This window comes from Triturus cristatus, chromosome 7 (assembly GCF_964204655.1).
Source record: "Triturus cristatus chromosome 7, aTriCri1.1, whole genome shotgun sequence".
Lineage (NCBI taxonomy): Eukaryota > Metazoa > Chordata > Amphibia > Caudata > Salamandridae > Triturus > Triturus cristatus.
This window is the reverse complement of record NC_140590.1, coordinates 1083093008-1083099007: the sequence shown is the minus strand read 5'-3', so window position 1 is coordinate 1083099007 and position 6000 is coordinate 1083093008.

The following is a 6000-nucleotide window of genomic DNA, read 5'->3' as shown; positions in this document are numbered from 1 at the left end:
TTTTATTTCCACCCTCTAGTGTTAATATGTTAATTGTAGATGATCTAATGGCCTCTGCTTGTGTCAGCGGTGAAATTGAAAAAGCTTTTACTCAGTATGTTCACCATCGGAATCTTAGCATTTTATACATTGTGCAAAACGTCTTCTGCCAAGGTAAGAGCTCATGAACCATCGCTCTGAACACCAAGTACATGGTGCTTTTCAAAAACCCCCGAGACAAGCTTCAAATAACGACTCTAGCCAGACAGATGTACCCGGGTTGCTCTAGTTTCTTTCTAGAAGCCTTTGAGGATGCCACTCAGAGCCCCTATGGGTATCTTTTTGTAGATTTAAACGCCGGCACGCCGGAGGATTACCGATTAAGGACCGGGCTTTTCCCACCGGATCTTCCTGTTGCTTATACTCTAAAAAAGTCCTACCCGGCTATAAAAAGAAGATAAATAAAAAGCAGCGCTCCAGTTTAGAGCTCCAACACACTCATGACCATGTCCAGCCGGATAGCGCGCAATCTAGCTCTTTTAAGACTGTTGGTTTCATCATCCCCACAACAAAGGAAAGCTCTTCTATGCTCGGCGTCTGACGATTTAGTAGCAGCGATATCGGAGATAGCCCTAAATACCTTGAAGGGCAATGTCCCTTTGAGTCCTCAGCAGATCCGAGTGCTTAAAAAGAAAAGTAATCTTGTTAAAAAACTGAGCAATAAGAGGATCTCTATTAAAACAAAAAAAAAGTCTTGTCAAGCAGTCTGGGGGCTTCATAGGGTCGCTGCTAGGCATTGCTATTCCGCTTCTCTCGGGCCTGCTGCGCCGCCGGTGATGGCTCACATTGAAAAAATGTATCTCGTTCCTAAACATCAGCTAGACAGAATGCGGAGTCCCCCAAGCGCTGATACCGACATTAGAAAATCAGCCAAGGATCTGTTGGACGCTGAGATGCGCGAAATTCTTCATCTTAGTGATTTACCGGTGCACGAGAAAGCTAAGCTTTATACCGCTATCCTTCAAAAGTATCTAAACTTTGTCCATCATGGTAAAATGGAAAAAGAGGGCCTGACTTTATTCATGCCTGAAAGTCAAGAGCCACCTGTTTCACCGGTCAGAGAGCCAGAATCACATGCCTTTAATCTTGTTAATGAAACCCTTGACAACGTTAACCCCCGGCACAAAAAGAAAGCAGAATTACTTCTTAATAAAATTCATCAAAATAAAGACATCGCTTTCTGGAATGATAAGGGGGAACTTCTTTATAAAGGTAATGTTATACGTGGTTCAAACCTGCACGATTTGGTCAGAGGCGCCACCCAAACACACTCTTTCGCAAATAATAAAGTGCCTGTCGGTTGGGATGCCTTCATGCAGAGCCTAGCAGAACTGAACATTCCGACATCAGTGCTAGGAAATGGTGGTCATCGTATCCACTTAGAAGATTTAAAGAACAACGCCATTGCACCATTTGTTATTCCTTCTCCCCCCGCATCACCATTTTCACTGACCCCTCGAAGAGCACCGACGCATGCCCTCCGTGATACCGCTGACAATGCTCACGAACCCATAACCACACCCGGCCAAGCACTTCCGCCAAAAAAAAGAAAACACTTTGCGAGATTGCCATGGTTGTCTGTTTAGCACCCGTGACTTATAATAGAGACCTATGCTTTTTACTGGGTAACTAAATATTGTTTTATGTAAATACCTCATCTGTATCACTCTGTGTAGTTTTTGAAGGATTTTATGACTGGTGGCCATACTGCGTATTACTGGGTGATGGTAATACGCTATGGTTTCTTGATTTTTATGTACATCATTTTATTTTCAGTGTTGATACTGTGATTTATATGCCCCGGTGCATAATGTATTTGCTAACTACAGCTACCTCATTATTCAACTATAAGCTTAAATATGTGAATTCTATATTTATATATGTATTATCGCTATCCGTGATTATTATAAGTTAACAACGATAAGCTGTGATTCCTCTTTTTAAAAAAAAATTATGTAACTTCCGCATATTTGATGTCTGCTGTTGATAGTTGATACTTTGATTCATATGTCTTGGGTTATAATGTATTTGATAACTACCTCTACCTCATTATTCAACTATAAGCTTGATTTTCTTTTTTTCTATTGTCACTAAATGCTGTCAAGTATATGTAATTCCATATAATGAAACTGTAATTACTTAAAAATGTGTTTTTCTGTTATGTAAAACATGGTTTCAATTAAATTGTAAATATTGACCCAAAATAAAACTTCTCCGAGCTTTCATTTTACATTTAATAAAAGCAATTTGTTCTAAAACGCGTTATTATTCTTTTCAATAATGTGATGATGTGAAATGTATAAAATATAATTTTAATTCGTAGCTGCACCCCATATATCCGATTACCTAGCCCCCCATAAACATGCCTAAAGCAAGACATGCCCGGGCATGGCTGGTCGATTTATACGTACTGAGCCCCCATAAACATGCCTAAAGCAAGACATGCCCGGGCATGCCTGGTCGTTTTATACGCTTTTTGATTTCATCGCCGTATCATTTTATAAGCCTTAATTCACAATTCCTAACTTATCATTTTATACGCTTTTTGATTTCATCGCAGTATCATTTTATAAGCCTTGATTCACAATTCCTAACTTATCGTTTTATACGCTTTTTTTTTAATTATTTTTTTTTATTTCATCGCCGTATCATTTTATAAGCCTTGATTCACAATTCCTAACTTATCGTTTTATACGCTTTTTGATTTCATCAACGTATCATTTTATAAGCCATGATTCACAATTCCTAACTTATCGTTTTATACGCTTTTTGATTTCATCAACGTATCATTTTATAAGCCATGATTCACAAAATAACGACCTATAAAACAATAAAATGCTATAATCTTATCAATACGTTATAAGGACCGATTAAAAACCGATTAAAATCAGATTTTGGAACGAGTCCAATATAGACACACGGACCAAAGGGGCGTGGTCAAAGGGGCGTGGCCACCTGACAAAAAATACATGGTGACGAGTAGTATACAACCTATACTACTCTACTGTAGTCAAATTGATCAAAATTCATTGACTCAAAAAGACATTTTTAGATCGAGCTTTGATGGAGCTGTTATGACTCTTCTGTGGGGTTTGGCACACCCACTGATTGCCATTGGTTACTATCTATGGCAATCAGAAATACTGGCCTCTTATTGGTGCATTTCTGTAAAAGACCCTTCTTTGTCTGCTCAGCTCTCTTTCTTCTGAATTCACTCAGAGAGTATTTTGATCGGCCATCACTTCCCTGCTATCTAGCTATTATTGCAGGTCAGGTGTTGCTTTTTTGGGGGGTTTGCTGCCTGCGCTACGACATGTTTTCATGGAGTACTGCTGAGCACTTGAGCCATTGCACCTGCTCCCACTCCCCGTTGTTGTTTCTGGCACCCGGCCTCAGGCAGCGCGAGGACCCCTGCTGTATATTTAAATAAATATGTCAAATCTGCCCGGAGACGCTGCTTCTTTGGTCTGGCTCCGGACCCCTCCGTGCTTAAAGTGCCCTTTCGCATAAGTTCACGAAGATGCGGGCAAATAAAAAGGCAAAAGGGAAGCGAATTGTGAAGTTTTTATTTTGCTCTACAAATTGTGCCGACATGTGGAAGAGGATGCTTTGTCCCTTGCAGATGCGCGCACTGTTTGCAGCTTTGGCTATAAACATCAGATAATATGTTTTCAGACTGTTCTCTGCGGAGCACGTCTGTCAGCTGTGTGGACGAGGAACACTGGCACATTGAATCAAGGCCGAGGCACAGCACGCTGTAAACTTCTGCCAGGTCGAGCAGCAGCTGCTGCAGCCAAGGGTCACCACTCCTGGCTGTCCGTAGATGTGGCATGCAGCAATACTGTGAAGGGAGTCTCATGTGGGTGATGCGGATGTAGTTTCAAAGCGTATTCTCAACACCTACTTAGTAGGCCACCAATAACCCCAAGCAGCTGTCAGCCCTAGCTGTCCTCTTGTCCACTCAATACAAAGAAATTGTGCTCCACTTACCAGACCGTTTACCAGACATTAATATTCAAACAGGATGCACTGCAAGAGGACCATTTTGGAACCATTGGGACCTAGGTTAATACGCAGACTTTGATACAATTAACAAGAGCTCACGGACCTGCACCTACCATTGCGCATCCGCTATCTGGTCACACTGAAATCTTTGTTATGATATGAGGTGCTATTTAGGCAACCGAACTACTGCTACGGAATGGGGGTTGGGAGCACACTGCTTAACAGTCCCTGCACAGTTTGCCGCTTTGCATCCTGGTAAATGCAGTACACAGTTCAAACTTACTTCAAAATTAGCTGGAGTTTTACACCAAAGTTGGTGCAGACATTGCTGTATATCTCTAGACACGTGTTTCTAGGTTGAGCCCGTCATCAGTAGGGAGCAGCAGTAATGGAGAGCGAAGAAAAATCATCTGGGGCTGCTGGAAATGCTGCCAAGTTTCTCTCAGGTCACAGTACCACTCACAGGCACACAGGTGCATCTCCAAAGCTTGTCAGCTTGCCACGCATGTCAGATGGACTTCCACAGCAATGGTCCAAAAAAGTCACCCATGTTGTCTTCAGCAGTGCTGGGCTACAGGTGTTGTGAACTGGCAGACCACTTCTTTTGAAATTAATGTTAACCTATTTAGATGTATGGCCCAAAGAAAGTAGCATCTTCCAGGGAAGGTCTTCACACCTCACAAGGAGATGATTATTGAAAGTGGCTTCTGTGGAACGTATGCTTTGCTAAAAGGAAAAGCGCCTTGGGTATTTTTTAAGACATTTGCATGTGCCTAAATAGTGTGTCAACACTCAGAAACGGAAGTACCGCCACGGATTTGCCCGTGACTGTTGCTTTAACTCTGCACATTACAATACTCTGGTGTGGGCCCGCTCTAGTGCATCTATATTCCTCTATACTACTATAAAGCCAAATTGCAATCTGAGCCGCAATGAGCCAATGGAGTGCTTTCAGAGTGGGGTGTGCACCCCCTTTCTTTGCAGCGAGACAGTTTCCAGATTCTTTTTTGGCAGACCCTTCACTAGTGCAGTCATTTAGTTGAAAGCTTCCCTGCTGCAGGGACGTTTGCCCCTTGAATAGACTGGAGCAGTGGGTGTTTAGGTGTTTAAGCTGTAAATTAGAGCTCTAGGCCACGCTGACGAAATGTGGCCAAATGAATCCACATGTCGCTCTGCTGACGCACAGATCACCTGGCTAGCATTCTCGCCAGAGGTGGAGCCATGTTGACACAAAAGTCATGGGTCGTACCAAGTAGTAGACTTTGTAGAGGCATGGCTCCAGGCCAGCAACAGTAGCAAGGCATATGGCAGAGGTTTGGAAACCTAGAAATAATAAACATGCTAGTACACATCTGATATGCATGTTAAGGGACCTGGCGGAGGTCTGACACCATGTACTCGCACCTGGCCGAGAGGCTGCCGTTTTGTGAAGATCTAATGTATTTACTACGATGGATCCCATGTCCTAAAAGTGTCCATGGTTTACTGACGAGCTAACGCATACCGTTGTGGACTGGATGTATTTTTAAAACAACACGTTTTCTGTGTAATCATGGTTGTGTGCAGAAACCGCAGACGACCTGAACTATTCACTCCATCTCCTGAGTTCACTTCGATAACACACAGCACGTTTACTTCAGTACTACACTTAGAAATACAAGTAAGGGTAGCAGACGACTCGAGGGCAACCTGAGGGTTTAAAGCTTCAAGTAGAAACCTTCAGGGGAGCAGGATGAAATTTAGACTCATACAAAGGAAACGTAATCCGACTTCGAGGTCTAACTTGCAGTAAAATCGGTTATAACATTGAACATTTAGACAGTGCGCACTGCTAAATGGACTACTTTTTTTTCAGTATTCCCTACGTCAAGTCATTTAATCCTCCTGTACACGTGTCCTTGTGTGACGTAACTGGTGCTCGTGGGAAACGCTCCAATTCGGGTGGAAAGGCCTATA